This window comes from Melozone crissalis, unplaced genomic scaffold, assembly GCF_028551555.1.
Source record: "Melozone crissalis strain CALT ecotype California unplaced genomic scaffold, PUWL_Pcris_2 ptg000045l_1, whole genome shotgun sequence".
In the NCBI taxonomy this organism is placed as follows: domain Eukaryota; kingdom Metazoa; phylum Chordata; class Aves; order Passeriformes; family Passerellidae; genus Melozone; species Melozone crissalis.
Window position 1 is genome coordinate 15,642,332 of NW_026535823.1, and position 19,063 is coordinate 15,661,394.

At 42.0% G+C, this 19,063-nt stretch overlaps 1 protein-coding gene across 1 annotated transcript in view; it reads right to left on the bottom strand.

Annotated features, from left to right (window-relative positions):
- The window catches only part of PTBP2 (polypyrimidine tract binding protein 2), a 153,998-nt gene that overhangs the window by 108,186 nt on the left and 26,749 nt on the right, over window positions 1-19,063 (bottom strand). Inside the window, exon 3 of the mRNA XM_054285552.1 lies at window positions 2,476-2,578. The gene's annotated coding sequence lies outside the window, so the exon portion shown is untranslated. The remainder of the gene's footprint in view (window positions 1-2,475; window positions 2,579-19,063) is intronic.

A 19,063-nucleotide genomic window follows, 5' to 3' on the forward strand; every position in this document is an offset into this window, starting at 1 on the left:
AGATTCCTGAAGTCTCCTATGATTGTGGCATTTGTTTTCCAAAAACCAAAGGCAGCTTCTGCAGACCCCTTGGAGCAGAGACATTACTGTCACATTTGGCTGCCTGGGGTGGCAGGGTTCACTCTCACCATCCTGCTCGGTTCTGGGAAGAGAGGCTGTCTCCCACCTCACCACAACACCACCTCCCTCCTGCTGCATCTTGCACAGAGGCACTAATATCACACTGGATCCAGGCTTCTCCAGCTCCTGGGGACATCAGCTCACAGTCCCAGCCTAAAAGCTCAGGTTGAGGCCTGCCTTGGTGGCTGAGCACACACTTGTTTGAGAGATGCTCTGGAAAACAAGACAAGTTTGCTGTATTCACCATGATAAACCCCACAGAGTTTTTAAGGAGCTGAGCTGTTTTCAATCCAGCTCACACACAGCTACGGACATCTTCAACCCATGTACTTTCTGATTCTGATAGAAATTCTCCCCCCTGCTATTTAGAAACAGACACAGGCACAAGGAGGTCAACACTACTGGGGGTCTGGTTTTAGATTTTTGGCATCAGAAGCATGAATGAACAGGGAAACAAAGACTATAGGAGATGCATGCTGGAGATGTATCAGAGGTACAGAAGAAAAAAGGTTGGACAGATATTCAGGGGAACAGTCTGGGACATTGGCCCTTGCCCTGGCCTCTCAGTGATCCCTGGCAAGATGAAGGAGTACAGCACGCACAAGAAGAGTTTATCCTAGAGCAATACAACTCAGTTATCACTGGAGTGTGTCTGCATCCCAAGGAAATGTACAGAGATTCAGGCTACCCAAAAGGAAGGGAAGTATGTGTATCTGATGGCTCTTTCACAGCCCCACTGGGCTATTCCTGATGCCCTACTGCAATGTGCCATGCAGATGTGTCTCCCTTACCTGCAGTGGGACCAAAGCTTGCAGCAGCAAAGGAGGAGCCTGCAGTCCTCAGTTATGGGGGATGATAGGATGCATAGAGTGTGGAATACTGAAATAGCAAAATGCATTTGGAAGCTGCTAACTTATACAGCAACCATTCCTATCCCCACAGCAGCCAAATGCAAGCAAGTGTAAAAGCAGAATCTCACCAGTCTTATTCATTCACAGGCAGCAGAAACAAAATCTAAGCTTCAAACTCATGATTAAAATAAGGTTCTAGAGTGGCAAGTAGACATGAACACTTGTGCCCAGAAAACAGTAGGCTTCAAACAGTTTCAATACCCATCTCTGTGGGAGATCCAATATGCTGCTGAAAGAACTGTTCATGAAAGTCAAAAATAGTGCCAGCACTGAAACAGTCCAATCTGCAATAATATTTTCTATTAGATATTTCACTGCAACAGCCAGAATTTTAATGAAGCACACGGCAATTTTTACTTAACAATGGAAAAGGGATTTCCTAAAGTTGGGATACGCCATACCTGTTGCCTGGCAAACAGCTCACAGGGTGCAGTTTACCTCATGGGCAGAGGAAGCTGTATCTCCCCAGAGTGGGAGCTCCCCCTTCTGCAGCCTGGCAGGTGCCAGCAGCAAGGACAGGTGGGAAATCAGCCAGGGATGTTCCCTCCATAGTGCTCAGAGCAAGCCCCAGTGCAGGCAGTGACTGCAAACCCCCGTGGGCTCCATCCCTGGGGATTGCTTGTGCCCCAAGGCCAGGACCCACCTCCTGTGTCTGCAGGAGCACAGAGTTTTCCTTCCTGGGCACAGGAAGCATCCCAGCCACAATCTCACTCACTTTTCCAACAAAATACAGTGATCTTCACTAGCAACAGTTGTTTCCAGCTTACCAGAACATTCAATGATAATTGTAGGAGTAAATGTTTGGAGGTTAAGGTGCAGTTTGTAAATGTCCGATATTTATAGTAATGAAAAAAAGTCATGAATTGTCACATTCACCTTAAATGATCCACAGGTAGAAGAGCTTCCACATGAAAAATTAGGCCATACTGACCCATACAAACAAATTCAGTAAGCCACACCAAGCTGCTGAAATCTATTTCAAATACTTCTTTGGAAGCACAGCAAAAAATTAATGACTGTTTAGTTACCTTAGGGTCCATTTCCAATATATCAATCTATCTATCTATCTATCTATCTATCTATCTATCTATCCATCCATCCATCCATCCTGGTGAAATAAGTGCATGTTTTTATTTGCTGGTATAGAGATGGCATGTGTTGCTACTGTGGTTCATCCACAAAAAAACCATTGTTTTTAGTATGAATTAGGTGAGTACTGAAGTGTCTCTGCTGCTCTCAGAGGAAAATTCTCTTCTAGCTACCTTATAAATAAATGTTAGGTCTGGTATTCAACTTAGCAGAAAAACACAGCACAGGAAAAAAAAAAACAGCTCTCAAACATGTTATTTATACACTTTATATACTGACTACAGGAAGAACTGAAATTATTTTCACTAGCAACATATGTGTAATTTAATATCACCAGTGAAAACTAGGAGCTTACTGGCCAGGATAAACTTCAAGCACTTGTAATTTTTCCAGTTTTGAATACAAAAATGGGAGCTAAGCAGAACTGTCCATCTCTGCAGTGATTATAGCAGTATTTTCTAGAGGAAAGAACAGAAAACCAAACCTGTGTGTGAGGAAAAAAAATTAACAGAGAGAAAACAAGCACTCCTCCACTACCCTACCATCAAACTTCTCCTGAATGGATTCATTGCTCAAGCCAGTTGTGAAGCAAACACCATGTGCATAACACATCTGTCAAGGGTTACAGGATACAGTTCATATTTCTTCACCTGCTCTTATTCTGCATAATGCTGTTCCTGGGATCTCACTCCCATCAGCTCCTTCTCTGCTCTGAACAAGGTCGCAATGCTCTGACCCTGCATCCTGCAAAACCAAAAACATCCCCCAGCTTGCTGCTGTATTTTTTCCTTGAAATCGCCAGACTAGGTGAAAGTATTGAGAGTGTGTGACTCCTGATGACCTTTAGAGAAACTTCCCCCACATTGCTGTCTCATGCACTGAAACCAGAGCCATTCCTCCCACCTGACGGATGTTTCCCACTGCAAGCACAGCAGATGCATCCCAGACTGCTGAAGAAAGGACAAGCCTGAAGAGCACAATAAACTTTCACGACATGGCACACATGGGCTCTTCTCTCTGAGCCTGGCAGGCAGGGTACACAGCATGCCAGTGTCCTCATGTGCTTTTGGAAAGCAGTGGAAACAGTAATCCAGCTTTGTTTTCCCTGCATCTCCTGCTCTGAATTTACACCTCATGAGAAAGAAACTGAAGGATTTGTGAAGGGGTCCCCTGTTACCATTTCTCCTATAGGTCATGCAGCACCATGGTTTAGATTGAGGGTCATCAGTGTTGCATGGAATCAGACACAAATGCAGGAGCCAGAGGAGAGAGAGGAAGGATCTGCTGCATAGGCCAAGAGATGCTGGAGAGCAGCAGGAAAGGAACGAGGTTATGGTAATTTAGATCATAAATCAGTGACTAACCCAGAACACAGTTCACCTGCTTCCTGTGCCAGCACAGCCGCTCTCTCCTCCCAGGAACAGGGACAGACACTGCTGTCTGCTTCAGCTGCTCCTCACGGGGCCCTTAAAGGCTGAGTTAATGCTCACTAGTTCATCATACAGCCCTCTACCTTCCTAAAGAGTCATGGGATCCAGTCTGCCAGCAATACATCTGCATAAAACAAAGTTCAGCACTGCTTGTGGTAATAACTACCCTTGCAATCACACAACAACACCAAATGCTGGGTAAGTGAAAGGATAATTCCATAAAAGCCTGTGAGGCAAATACATATTTTCTCATTAGCATTTAGCCATTAGTCTCAGATCTTAACAACTCAAGAAGTCAATGCAGATGGGCCTGAGTGGTATTAGTGCAGTGACCCTGTGCTGGACAGGGTCTGGCTGCTCACGGGTCTCAGCATGTCCTGGAGGCAGCCCATCTGGAAAGGGGAGCTGTGCACCCCTGATCCTGGAACAGGCCACTTCTTAGATGCCACCTTTGCTGTGTTACCTGAGAAATGTGGCAACTCAACCCGACGCTCTGTGTGACATAAGCACACTGGGTCAAGTGATAAGCCAGATATTTCAGTCCCAGCGCATCTCCATTAAAAAAAAAATCCTGTTCATGACTTTACATTCATAAATACTGTCACAATGTCAAGGGATGGGGGGTTTTCATCAATTCATTAGATATGCTCCCATGAATTATTTATATTCAGTGCTAAAAATGGTTCCGAAACATTACAAGAATTCAATATCAGTTTTCACAGTGGGATTTCATCATTTTAGCACTGTAGCATAATAGCCTAATGCAATACTAATACTAATACGATATGGTGCTAATAGGGTACAATGAGAGTTCTCTCTAATATGCAAACATTTCCATGTTGCATTATTATTTCTTTTAAGTTAATATGATATGGTGATAATATGATGAAATGAATTAGTTTCATATCATTGTTTGCATGAGTTGCGCATATTAAAAGAATATTCCCCCCCCCCCCCTTTGAATTCACTTGGAATGAGCTTGAAAATTTACCCTGTAGTTATTCTTATGCTAATGAGGCTGTTTAGTAGGAAACACTCCCGCTGTTGCTTAGCCAGCTGAAGAAAGAATAGGCTCATATCACCTCTTGCTGGAAAAAGAATTTTCCTGGCCTGTTTTGAAAGCCTCTGTCCTAAATATTTGGTTTAACATTTCCCACTGGCTCATAGATTCATTGCATATTTATGCTAAGTTTTCTGGTCAATATTTATCAGGAGCACTTCTACATAAGTGGACATGGCTCCCAGCTCAGCTGCTGTGAGGGGCAAGGCACAGGGAGCCACAGCCAGCTCCTGGGGAGGTGACCACAGAGACAGAGAGAGCCATCGCGGTTTGTGTGGCCCAGGGTGGGTGTATCCTGGGAAGAGAGAGATGGCAAGGCCACACCCAGGCTCCAGGGTCCACCTCAGTACTCTCCTCCAGGTCTTGTGACATTTTGCCAAAGCCTGTGCTGTGTATTCATTGATGCAAGAAACCAAGATGGTGTAAGGGTTTTTCTTCCTACTCCACAAAGCAGAGAATCTACCAGCCTTGGAGAGGAATCCTGTCTGCCCTTCCCAGAAATGAGCTCTGTTCCCTGGCACTTCACACTGATGCAAGGACCCCTTCGTTTCCCAGCTCTGGTAGCAGACCCATGGAAACATCCTACAGATGCTCTGGCATTCTGTGTTGGACACAACCTGCAGGGCTTGGAGCAGCCAAGCAGCCCTGTCCTGACCATTTGCCTTTTGTACTACAACACTTAAATGTGCAAACTGGAATGGCTGTAATGGGACTTCATTTGCCCTTTTCAGAGGGACTCACTGGAGTAATTGTGCTCATTAATAAATGGGCACTGAAATTTTGAGGACTTTTGGGGATGTTCTGGGGCTCCTATACAGGATGATATGGGAGGACATTCTTAAGTAATTCAGCTAACATTAGCCTCTGGTTCTTTTCTTCCTGACTTCCCTATGGAGACAGAGGACAACCCACAAAGTGGTCTGAGAACAACATCCTGATCTGCCCATCCCCAGCTTTAACTTCATGTAGATCCAGTAATTGCCTTCAAATCCCAGCACATCCAGCTTGACTGAATCTGAATTCAGACTCTATGACCATTAATTCACACGAAGTTATGCAAGAAAATCTTACAGGTGAAGTTAACAGTACATGTACGGCACAGAAAACATCCCCAAATGTTACAGAGGTTTAAAATGTCATAAATAACATAGTCCAAAGTTTTTTTTAATTATCAGATTTCCAAAGCTATTTTACATAATTCCCCGTATAATCCAATCTTAAACTCAGAAGACACTAATGCAGATGACATTTCCTCTGTTTTGAATAGGGATTATTTTTTAAGAGGATACAGAACCTGGAAGTATTTCAATAGGTCTGATATTTAAAGCATATTTAATGGCATTTATGTTTTAATCTTCTTACCTACTAAACTTTAAAGAGAGCTGCAAGGAATTCAACAGTGAAAAAAATAATTAGACATTAGTTAGTAACATAAAATGCATAGGCAATGGGTCAGTGGATTCATGAGCAGGATGCAAATAGGAATGGCTCTCAGGGCAACACAGCCCACCATGCTTTCCACGCTCCAGGAGTCACACTGCTCACGTCCTCCCAACATCCTGAAAGTGTCCAACTGCTTATGGACTTTGGCTACACTGGTGGCAACAGGGTGATCTGCAAGTAATGACCCAAATTCACCAGGCTCTTCATAGATGAGCAGATCAGAGGCATCTTTGCCAGGAAGAGAGGACAGAGGCAGATGAATAATTGTCATAACTCTTTCTGTGTTTTCGAGCCTGAACACAACATAGCACCATCCAAGACCTCTTGTGGAAAGACTACTCAGGTTAAGCAAATCTCACAGAAAATTATACAAAGAAAACCCTTGTTGGTCTTCTGAAGTTTGGAGTTTTAGAAAAGAAGTCTTATTCTGATCATACACATTCAGCCCTGCTGCCTTAGGGCTGTTGCAAATCTGGTGGCAATGAGTTACACCTTGTGTTGGTGCTTGTCTCCCTAAACTTTACATGTACTCCTCTGCTGTTTCAGGCCTGAAAGAGCCTGCAGACAACTGCCTGCTTCTTTTTCTTCTCACACTCTGCCTAACCCCAGGAGCAAGGAGCTACTTCGTTAGGAGTAAAGGTATTAATTAGCAGTGAACCTCTTTAACCCACATGCTCTTTCACACAGCTTCATAATGAATTCCAAACAACCCTGAGTTGTAACACGACTACTATTTTCTCATATTAGAGCAGACACTCATTCTCTTGAAATCAGAGGCAGTGGTCTAGCAAACACCTCTTTCCAAGGGGCCCATAGATTGGAGCCACAGACACATTTCAAATATTTGGATGCATACTCATTTCTACATTGAAAGAACTGATTTTGCAAAACCTCCCTGTGTGGCCCAGACAAATTGATGTGATTACTTTTAGCTATCAGTGGGAACAAAAAAGTCTTATGCAACTTAAGCACAATAAGCCAAGCCATTATTCTACCCTGAAAAATCAAAGATTTCTCGGTGTTACCATTACTATTGCTCTGTTACTTGTGGAAAACAATTCCAACTATCAGGAAATAATTATGAACAAAGTCCAGTTAATTATACAAGACATCTAAGCTGCCCTAATTAAGGATTGGGTCAATGCTGTTCACTTGGTAATTTTTTTTTTAATTGTGAATAGATTTAGTAGAAGCCTGGCTGATAAACAAATAATGAGATTGGTGGTCTAGAAGGAATTTGATTAATAAAATTATTCACCAATTATTTATTTCCTCTGGTTTATATCGTTCTTTCTTCTACCTTAGAACAGGAATAGAAGGAGAGGGATTGCACTTATTGGTTTCCATGCCCATGTTCCTTCCTGACAGAAACACCCTACAATCCTGAGGATTAAAGCTTTATTCATGCAACCATGATAAAATGGGGTAACAATTCAAAGCCACCTAAATCTCTGATGCAGTTAAATTCAGGTAAGATTCCTGGATCCATAGAAGCCTTATGGATTTTGCTGCAAGTAGTCACCTTGCATAAATACAATATTTATGGTATTTGTGCTCAACCATGAAAAAATGGTCAGGGCTGGTAAAAACCAAAACAGACAAGCTATAGATCTAGTTCCACAGTTGATATCTCCCCACCATTTCTTCAGGAGAATTCACATAACTCCTGCTGACCTCCAAGGGTTGTGTCCCAAGCCCAGAAACAGGCGAAATGGAGCAGGTGAAATGGACCCCAGCTGCTGTGGCTGCAGAGATCAGCCCCTGAAGGTGCCCAGAGCAAGGAGTGGGCATGGGCAGGGCACTGGGGGAAGGAGAAAGAGCCTCTGGGCTGATTGCCTGGGGCTGAGTCCCAGCAAATCCCTGTGTGCTACCACCACACCAACGATGGATGACTGCAGTTTAAACAGGAAAACAACTTTACATATGTTTTAAACTACAGTCTGCTAGCCTCATATTTTAGTATGAAACTGAAGCAATTTACTTCCTTTTTAATGCATTACAGAAGGAGCTCAAGCATAATGCTTCTACTCTTGTATGATCAATACCTTTAACACATTCATAAATTATTAATATTCTGCTCACAAAATTAACCCCCTCTAAGATGCCTAATTGTTCATTATTCAAAAGAAAAAAACATTTAAGGAAGTAAAATGTTTCTTTGCATTTTTAGACATTTCTACCAGCTTACAATACAGCAGGAAAATTACACTGTTTATTATTCAATGTAGTATATCAATTCCCTTTTTTTCACTAGTTTTCCTTCCTTCTGTGGCACCATAAAGGGACTTGACATATGACTGTTTAATCAGTCAAAAGCCCACACCATGAGGACTGTCTCATTACATTCTTCCTAGAAATTAATCTGTTTTTCAGATGGGAAGGCTTTGGGTAAGAGGAAGGGGCTGAGCTGATGTAGGAGTTGGCATCAGTCAATATTACTCAGGATTGGTCCCTGCAACATTACATAATACCCCAATGCTGTCACCACAGTGCTCCCGCTGACACCTCTGCACCAATGCTGCTGATAAGTATCCTAAAGAGGACATGCATCTTCCTGTTAATTAATAACATGTGCTGTATTCACTTAGCTGCATTTCATCAGCTGAATTATAAAATTAGAAAATAATCTTCCAAAATGTGTCTCATTTTTAAAATTCGCATCTCATTTTCTGAATTAAGAGGAAATACGGAGATCTCAAATCTCTGCCTAGGGATCACAAAACTTCAGTGCAACTCTGAATCTAATTTTCCTTTTCCAAGTGCTACTCTTTGTGTTCTAATACTCTGAATTAGAATATTTAGGCTAAAAATGGAGAGTTACTATCAAACTCTAAGGCCTAAAAATGCTTTTAAAAGTTTCAACTAAGGGAGAGCAAATGTGCTCCCACAGAGGGACCAGTGGCTCAGAGCATTGCTTTGTGTCTTGGAGGCTCAAGGAATACTGCAGGCAGTGGAAGGATTACAGAGCTCTCCATCTTGCACCTCTTGGGGAGCTATACTCATACCCCATTATTCTTGATTAAATGAAAGTGAATTAGTTTGATAAGTGTATTTTAATCTAAAGAAGACGTTAATTATTTGATCAAATATATTCAAGACAAAATTTTTATACCTCTGCTTAACAAACATGAGATAGCATGGCTCATTGTTGGTAAAAACAAAACAAATAAAAGTTCACTTGGTGTTTTACTCAGCTGCTCCAGGACTGAGCAGACCCTGGGCTGATACCAGTGGCTGGGATGTGTTTGTAAGCTGTTTGCACTGCATGAGCAGCAACCTCACTTCCACCCTCATCGAGATGCTAGCTGCAGCTACCCTCATTATAAAGTTTAATGGAACTTCCCATTGAAGTTCCATACCCATGGAACTCAGACTTGGGTATGAAATACAAAATTTCAGCTCTGAAATAATCCCTCCATCAAGTCCATGCCTATGGCCATTGCTGTGAAGAGAGCTTCCAGCCCATGGGTGTTCCAGTCCAACACACTGATCTGGGGGGTTGGGTAGGTTTTGTTTGGGTCCTGCTTGTTTTGTTTTGGTAGTGACTTTTTCAATCAGATGTACCAAAAAGCTTTGAAACCATGAGACCACAAAAGCACTTATGAGACCACAAAAGCACTCCCAGATTTTTCCATTACCAACTATAAGCCAGCCTTAAGGAGATTCTTTGTTTACCTTTCACGGATCCTTTGAGCTTGCCCTTATTTGCTTAGTTTGTGCCAATGCTGGGAAATCTTTGAGCAACATCATTTCAAAGGTTCTCCAGCTCCTTACAATCATTTCCTTAAAAAGCATGAATGTATATCTGAAAACAAACGCTGGATTTCAGCAACCTCTTGTGTAGCCTAGGAAAATAGCAGGAAGAATAACATATAATCAACCAGACTGGCTTCTCCAACTCAAATATGTTACAACCTTCTTCATTAAAAATTTCAATAGATATTGGGATGTTACAGAGTTTAAACATATGCATTTCTTTTCTCAAAGTCTAGAGGCAGAATAAATAGCTGCCAACACAGCCAGAAAGTCCCGGCAGGCTTACAAGCAAGGAACTCTTATCACTAGTGTGAATGCTAAGGAAGTAGCTGCCTTTATACAATTAAAGTTCAAGGTTGCATCTATAATAGGCTTTTCAGCTGTATTTGAAAGTAATTTAAACTGTTACTCACCCATAACCTTGTTATAGATTCATGGTGTTGAGTACGTAAAGCAGAACAGGCTGAAAGGGTTATAATACATTTACTAGAGGAAGAGAGGCTTGTAGCTAGAGAGAATATTGTGCAGGGAGACTACAGAGGTTTGGGAAAGCTACTTTTTGTGAGAGTACATTTCTCTTACAGCATCTGAATTATTCTTAGGAGATAATTTTTTTGAGAGGTAGTCATGGTCATTTACCGGTTCTGTAAAGATATTTCTCTGCCATCCAGCCAAGAAATTAAGTAATTTAGATGTGGTTAGTGCTGAAATGGGTCCTTCTGTTTTGATCCAACTCTAGTAAGGATAGGGGAAAGATTTTCCTTCAGTAATTTCCATAGGTTTAGAGAAAAAAAATTTAAAAAAAAGAAAGAAAGAAAGAAAAACAAACTGTGATTACCAACTGGTGCTCTCCATAACAGCCTCTGGGGCCAGAAATGCAGCAAATTCTTCCAGGCATCTTCAGGAGCTCCTGTGGAACAGTGATATGATTGGAGCTGTTTTCAGTTTGATTACTGGGATGTTGCTCACACTGTTCATCCAATACAAAGCAATGTGGGAGCCCTAAGCATCAAGATCCCACTCAGTTTCAGAAATTACAGAAAAGGAGATAGAAAGCAGCAAAAGCAGAAAGAAAAAAGGAAATGCCAGCAGGCCAGCCTAGTCATTTAGAGTGGCACAAAGAAAACAAGAAAAGAGAAAGAGGGCATTGAATGGGTAATATTAAGTAATGCCATTATGTCCAAATATTTGCAATGTTGGCTTCCATGCACGTGGCCAAGTCATGTTTCCCATTACAGGATAATGGCAGGGCACAACCCCCTGATTCAGCTGCAGTTCATTCTCTTTTCACCACTGAAATACTTCTGTGGCAGTTCTGCAAATTCCACTGTCCAAGTTTTCACACTTCCAGGAGAGGCTGAAATGGCATCCCTTGAAATTCACAAAATGTCATTTTAAAAGTACTCCTCACCCTATGCTGCTCTTTTCATTTAGAGACTCTGAAAACGGATGAAGATATTTAAGATATTTAAATTCCTAAAGGGTTATTCTCATAACATTTTCAAGAAAGTCAAGAATTTCAGAAACTCTGCTACACCTGAGTACACTTTTCACTGTACCCATCACATGGCTTTTAAGCACTTCCAAAGCTCTTGAATACTTTGTTACCACAAGGCTCAGTAAGCCTCCTGTATACTTATCTTTTGAAAATAAGAGGCCAAACCTTTTGAGAGATAATTCTTGCTAAAGAAGCTTCTGTCACACAAATCCTAGACCTGTCAGATGCAGGTTCACCAAGCAGCCCTCGTGGCTGTGTGTACACAAGTGATACACAACATTATCATCAGGATTTGGTATTTGACTGCAGCCCTTGTTGGCCTGTGAATTTCACCACAAAAATCAATTGTTTGGATTGTTGTTTTTTTGTTTTTTTTTTTTTTTAATAGATATGTATGAGGCTACAGGTTCCTGAATTCATAAATTGTAAACTATATTAAATACACTGAAAATTGACTAATGATGACTGCTGCTCTTCTAGGCTAATTTTTCTTCTAAACCATGATATGAAAATTCTGGCTAATGGGCTCATGACAAGACTAAACAGGGGTAATAGCAGACTTAATCAAGAAAACAAATGAGATTCATTAAATGCTGGCACTCAGCAGATAATCTTTGGAGAGTTCTAACCTCAATCTACATGTCCCCATCAAAAATGAAAAAAAAAAAAAAATTTTTCAGCTGACTTTATCTTGGACTGTTAAGCCAATTCAATGGAAATTCATAATGGAAAAACATTAGACATGGTTTTCCTTCCAACTCTTTTTATACTCTATCACAGAAGTCACAGTAAAGCATTAACTAGAATTTTCTTCATGCAGTTGAGAAGACAAATTAGATATAGTTTTCACAACTACCTCTAACAGGTAATTTAAGATAATGTTGCAGTGCTAGAACCATTTCATGGCAAATACTGCTAAGAATACACACACATACATATATATATCTCATACACATACATGTCTTCCATATGTATGTATGATATACAAAGCCTTATCTGTAGATAAGTTGAGCACAAATACACTCACACACCTGCCCTGCATTGTGCACTTTTACAAGCTGAAAGGCTGGAGATGGAAGCCAAATGATACTCCAAATTTCAGAAATACTCTGTCTACAATGAATGAAGCCAATTCCCTAAATATAACCATCTTCAAAATTCAGTTATAATTCTGCAGTTCAGCCACCCATAAAAAGGAAGAAAACTTAAAAGTTGGTTATTCCTCCCCTCTAACAGCTACTATCTTGTTAAAATATGCACAAAATTACCAGATAAATAAGTATCTAAGTATTTCTTTAGCCAATATATTTTCAAAAAAGAAGTAGTAAAGTAACTCCTGAATTGCAAGGAATACATGTCCAGCCATGATCTACTTTGAATTTAAGAGCAAAAAATAATAAATAAGTTTCAGATTTACTTTTTTATTGATTTCTCTTAGAAATGTAAATGCATGTTAAGTACTATCCCTGACAACTATGTAACCTACCTGAGCTCTCTAGGGGCCAAATGAAGACCTCACTAATGCATCAAAGACTTCTTATGGTTGGAGAACATTTGGGATCAGGAACTGGTAAATAAATATATTCAATCTGTTTTGTAATTCCCCTGCTTTGCAATGACACGTTTGTTTTTGCTAGCAGCTCAAGTACCACTGTTAAAATCCAGGATTAGCTATCTTCTCCTTCTGCACTGGCACACAGTTTATTTGCTCTCATTTGGTTCACTATGTTCTGCAAAAGCTTATTTACTCTCACTACCACCTCCTAATTACTTTAGGGAAGTCACATTGTTTTGTCATTATGCTCTTCTAGCTCTGTTCTGAGCAGGACATATTTTCTGTTAAAGTGTCCAAATTCTTTTCAGGTGGCTGCAGCCCTTGCAGCATGTGACCTTACACAGTGTCTAAATTTGCTAAGGCAATTTGAACATTATCAGTCTGCTAATTAATGCCCTATAATAATTCTGACCTTTAAAAATTGTCTTCTAGCACTGCTGTTTCACAGGCCTGCTGTGCATATACTTTTCCTTTTTTGTTTTTTGGTTTTTTTTTTTTTTTTTAATTTTTCCACCCACATCTTCTCAGAGATGTCCCAGCTCACTTAAGTGTTGCTGACAGAGTTGGAAATAGCCCTGCTAAAATTTTGAGGTTTGGTTTGAGGGTTGTTTTTTTTTTTCCCCTCCATTTGCTTTGAAGGCTTGATTATCTCAGCTATTCTTGCAGAAAACATTCAGAAAGAGGAGGTTTTCCATTGTGAGAGTGTGCTGCAAGCTGGCTCCTTGGCAAGCCACATGCACACACAAGCCCTTCCCCTCCAAGTCAGTAGGTCCAAATACATGCAGATCAAGGGCAAAAAGGGGAATGAGCACCTGAAAGCTGTGGGTGAGCAACAGAGAATCTGCGCTTGAGGTCATTTGGTGCACAAGAACTGCTGCTAATACCCCAGCTTTCAGGGATGGCCTCGATGCACAGATTCAGGAGACATTTATGGGACAGAGTGGGTGCTCCAGCTCTGAGAGAACCCTTCTGCTTCTGTGACCATACATGCAATCCTTCTGTGGATTCTGCTCTTGACTATCCCTTCCCTGATGAATATTAACAATATGGGGGTGGCTGCAAAAGATTTATTACTTAAGAATATAATGAGAAACTTTCTTTGCAGTAGAGTTGTTTGGGGGTATACAGATGTGCACCCCACAGCACATGCTCCTGCAATTACAAAGATATCTGATAACACAACCAGCCCTATTAGAAACCTTTGTATGCCTTTGGGATTAATGCAGGAAAGGGAAACAATGTGCCAAGTGAGAAACCACAGTAAGAGCAGTGACTGTGATCCCAGCAGAGGAAAGGCTGTGCTTGCTTATGCCTTACTTCCCTTCCCAACACTCACACTGAAAAAGAGGGTCCAGAATAATAATCTGCCTTTCTTGGCAGGTTTGTAGGCAGCCCAGGGAAACAGAAGCACTAGAAGAGTGAAGGGACTTGCTGAGGGTGGGAAGAGCTCGTGTCTCAGAGCTGAGGGGCGGCAGCAGGCACCAGTGCCACTGTGCCAGAGCTGTGCCCTGTGGCACACCCAGAGAGGAGCCTGGCACGGGGCCTGTCCCAGCAGGGTCAGGACCAGGAACCTGCTAGCAGCCTTCAGGCCCTGTTGTGCCCATCAAACAACATTTCTCCCTATAATCACCAGCTGTGTTGAGGTCTTTCCAGCTGTTCTGGAGCCAAAGCTTTCATATATTGCAGAAAAAGAAGCAGGGGAGACTGGGATAAGGGACAAAGATGCAAGGGAAAATGACTGTTTAAGAAAAAAACCCCAAAATATATATCATCCCACTGATGAAGTTTTGTATGCATTTATGTTGGCAAGGTCACAAACTTGAAAAGAGATGCAAACTTTTTGTTACAAAAGTAATAGCAGAGATTTTTTAAAACCTCCAAAACCACAGTGAGGATTTTCTCAGAGTCCTGCAAAGCCATCCTTTATGAACCCAACATCAGGGGTTTCCTGTTATGCAGTTACAAAAGCAGTGGGGATTTTCAAGGGTTTTGCTTGTCACACCACCAGGATTCAGTGAATTTTCTGAGGCATGCTTTGCAGCTGTCAGATATCTGTATCTCTATGACACAGCACAAAACAGAGAAGAGCTGTCCATAAGAGAGAGCTACAACTGTATTCACCTGAGAACAGAGAGGGCATGTGAACAAAAAGAAAAATATTCCAAAACATTTCACTGGAAAAGACAGCAAAGGATATTGACCTTTCTGTAGTTTCACTAAGGATGTCAACATGTTATCAAAGCTTAAGGAACAGAAACAGTCCCTTCATACTCCCAAGGTATTTCTATGCTTTTGTTACCCATCATGAGCACACTTATCTAAAACCACAATGAATGGGAACATGCATACACATGTCACACATCAAACTTTACCTGGACAGGTTTTCTGGGAGGTTGTAAAGACTTTCTTTCTCCAAAATTCTTTGGTATAGGTGCAAAATGCCTCTATCAGGTAGAGTCAATAAACATCATTATCAAGATATTGTGTAGGCAGAAAAAAATCTTGTCACAGAAACATCAAGATAGGATAGATGGTACTGACAGAGAGACACTGCATTGGCAAAACTGCCTTGGGCTGATTCCAGGAGATACACAAGAGGTATTTTACCCAGTTCCATCAATACACAACACAGCATACTCAGGAGGAAGAACAGAGAGCACTGGCTGTAACACTCAGCCACTGAATGCAATCAGACCTCTGATAATCAGACACTTGTTCTGTTCATTTGCTACAGGAGACAAAGTAAATAAATATGTGAAACTCAAATAACAGAAAAGGTAAAATCAATATGAGAAATACCAGGAACCAAGAAGACAAAAATGCTGAAGTTCTGACCTTGACCAATGTGTCTCCTGCCATGGGCTGCATTTACCAATGAAAAATCTCTGCAGTCACAAATCCCAGACCTTCATCAGACTCTCAGATCCTCTGGTTTCCAGAACATTTCTGTTTTAATCAGTTTGCACTGCAAAGCTGCCTGGCCAGTTGTGAGCCCTTGCTAGCACTCACAACAAGGTGCAACAATGATCAGCCACATGAAGGGGCTCTGCAGTTGCACAAAGCCATTGAGTGGGAACAACAAGAGCACACTCAGCTACCAGGAGTTCCAGCTGTAAGGTGCAAGAGACACACAGGTCAAAAAGAGCCCTGCAAAGTACAGAATGTGCCAAGCTTTGGACTGCTGGCTTCACGGAAGGAAGATGAAGAAGATTTTCTGCACCCCAGGCAAAACCAGCACACAAAGCCCAAGACTGCAGCCAGGCTTGATCATAATTGCTGCTGCTGGCTCTCCATCTACAAACAGGCCACAGATAGTAACACAGATGATTAAGAACAAACACCTAGACTATTCTGGAGAATGAATGTTGATCTCAGAAGCAAAAAGACTTCCTATCTTGCTGCTTTGGAGAAATGTGGGGTATAACATAAAACTGATCCTGCAAAGATTTTTCTGTGAGCAGCTTTGATCTCCTGCATAGGTCTACCACCTACATTAACAGGTGTATTCACAAATACTAACAGTTACCAAACACAACTCCCCCCAAAACATCTAAATGTAGCAAGAAAAAAAAATTCACTATTTGAATCTGAATCTCTCAGTTGGTCTGCAGTGTCTTGGTTTTGGAGGCAGGATTGGAAACCCTACTACATACCACTGAGACACAAGTCAGTGCATGAAATACAGTGGGGTTTGTGGGGGCCACAAAGTGAAGTGTTTAGCCACATTTTTTCCAGACCATGGGAACAGCAGAGTGCTGAAACCATAAGAAAAGGGGACTGCAGCCAAAAAGTTGTCATCTGAAGTCAGGGGTAATCTGCCTGTGCTCCTGTGCCCCTGTGGCAGTGGGGTCCCTGGCTGCTGCTCCCCTCCACACTGGCAGGAGGTGCCCCTTGCCCTCACTGTTCAGCTGTCCTTCAGTGGCAGTGGTAGGTGCTGTGCTCTGCTGCTCTCCAGCAAAGCTTTAGTAAATTATTAATTTTATCTGCCTTCAGTTTTCTACCTTTGGACACCCTGATAGCTTAAATAAGTATATCCCAAGGCTCTCTTCAGAGAGAGAAGGGAGGCTGGAGGGAAGCACAGCTTTGCAAACATTCCCCTGGTTTTCCTGCGTGTTGAAAGGGTGGGGGATGAAGGAGGAGAAAGAGATGAAGTTGTCCTTTGACATTTTACATCCATGCCTTACTGAGATAACCTTTACGGATAATTTTTCCCAGCAGGTGTTAGATATTTCTTGTGAGCATTTAACAGTGAAACATCATTAAGTAATGACTGGCAATAGAAATTTGTTACAAAAATTTTTAGAGGGGTGGAACTAAGACAAATTAACCATAGAATTTTAAATACAAAGACAACAAGTTCTCTTTGTAGTAATCCTATTAGTGTGGGTATCCTTTATAGCATACTTGAAAGCAGATTCACTTGGGCTGAACTTACTGTAATGCATTCAAGATGCCCTTTCTCCAACTTTAAGAGAGAAGCAACTGCAAGCAATTACTATAAAAAATATTTTAAGGATACTGAAACCATTCCTTCCTGTTTCAAAAGATGTTTTTCCAGCAAGATCATTTTTTTTCATCTTTTTTTCATAAATTCAAATAATAGAGCTAATGCTATAATTTCATAAATTCTAGTGTCATGAAGAACAAATACAACTTCTGTATTTTAAAGGTTTACTTGTTGATCTCAGAACATTGCCAGCTCAAAAGTGTTTATGTTTGTGGGAGGGTGTTGTTTGGAGTTTTTTTCAAAAAAATTGTCACCAAAGAGGCAAATTTGCACACACATGGAGCTGCTGAGTTCCTCCCAGAGCAGAGTGGTGGCCCACGCTGCCCTCAGCGTGGCACCCTGAGAGCACAGCAGAGCAGAGCAGCTCTCACAGTCATTACCAGTGAATGGAAACCTGTGCTCTAATAGCTGCAGAGTTTTTCATTTTCTCTGGGGGAAGGCCCAGCCTTGCTCCACACCTGCCCTTCATGGTCACCCCTCACTGCCCAGCTTGTTTTCCTTTCCTTCCTCTTTTGATTGCACTAATGCTTTCTCAGGGTCCTCTTTCCATCCCTCCTGTGCCAGCCTGGCCAGGCCATGTGCTGCCCTGGCATGTCCCCTGTCCTGCTGCCCCTTGAGCAGGAGCTGACTGCCCTGGCAGGGCAGCCTGACCCATCACCAGCTCTCACCGGTGCGAAGTCTGTCAGCACCCTGCAATGCTGTGGAGCTCCTGAGCTGCTGCTGTACAGTGTTTTGTTTTATAATGGCTCCATTTCACACTCCAATGCAGCTGACTTACCCTACTGTATTTCACTCTTCTTAATTAGATTTTGCTCGTTACTCCTGAGCCCCTCCAAAGCCGAAGCAGCACAGAGCCATGGCTGCTCTCTGTGCTAAAGCAGCCCCAGGGGCTGAATCCTGTGCTGCACCCACACAAGCTGGAAGAAAGAAAAGTGTGTTTTATGCCAACCAGAAGGTGTGCAGCCGAGGAGCCTGGTAAAGCAACAGCCAGGGGCACTGGGAAAGGCAAACACTCACTCAGCTGCTGCATCCGTATGTCCCTTGGTCTCCATGCCTGTCCCACATGCCAGGTACCCCACCCTGCCCCTCCACACCCCCTCCCATCTCCTCTTCTGCCTCCTGCTCTCCACTCACTCTGAATATAGGGGAGTATTTTTTAGAGGAGTGAATTATCTGATAGTTATCTCTGACTCCAAGGGCTCTCGGTGCAATATACAGCTCCTGAAGCCCCTGGACTTGCAGGAATTTATAGCAGTAGATTGACAGGAAGTTTTTTCTGCAGGTTGTTTATATTATTGTAAGCTGCTTAGGAGGAAAGCTTTAACAGAACACTAGATAAAAAGAAAATGGGTTTTAAAACCTCCAGTCACTCTTCTTTCTTAACTTGTTCTTGAACAAATAAATGTGAGCCCTGGGAAAATACCTGAAGGCACTTTCACAGGAAACTAGCACAGAACATAGCAGAATGCAATGGGCAAAACATCCTCTGCTCAGCATTTGGCAACAAAAAACCCCACTGAAAACCTGGGGGAAGAGCAGGACCTGGGCAGTGAGGTCAGACTGTGTATGCAGGCACTCGGGTATGTGAATAAATAAATGGGCCTTGCTTTTTCTACCGGTAGGATCCCATATCCTGCAGTATCACGTATCTTAATAGCTATTGATTTCTTTCTATATTCTGCCCACAGGTAGAG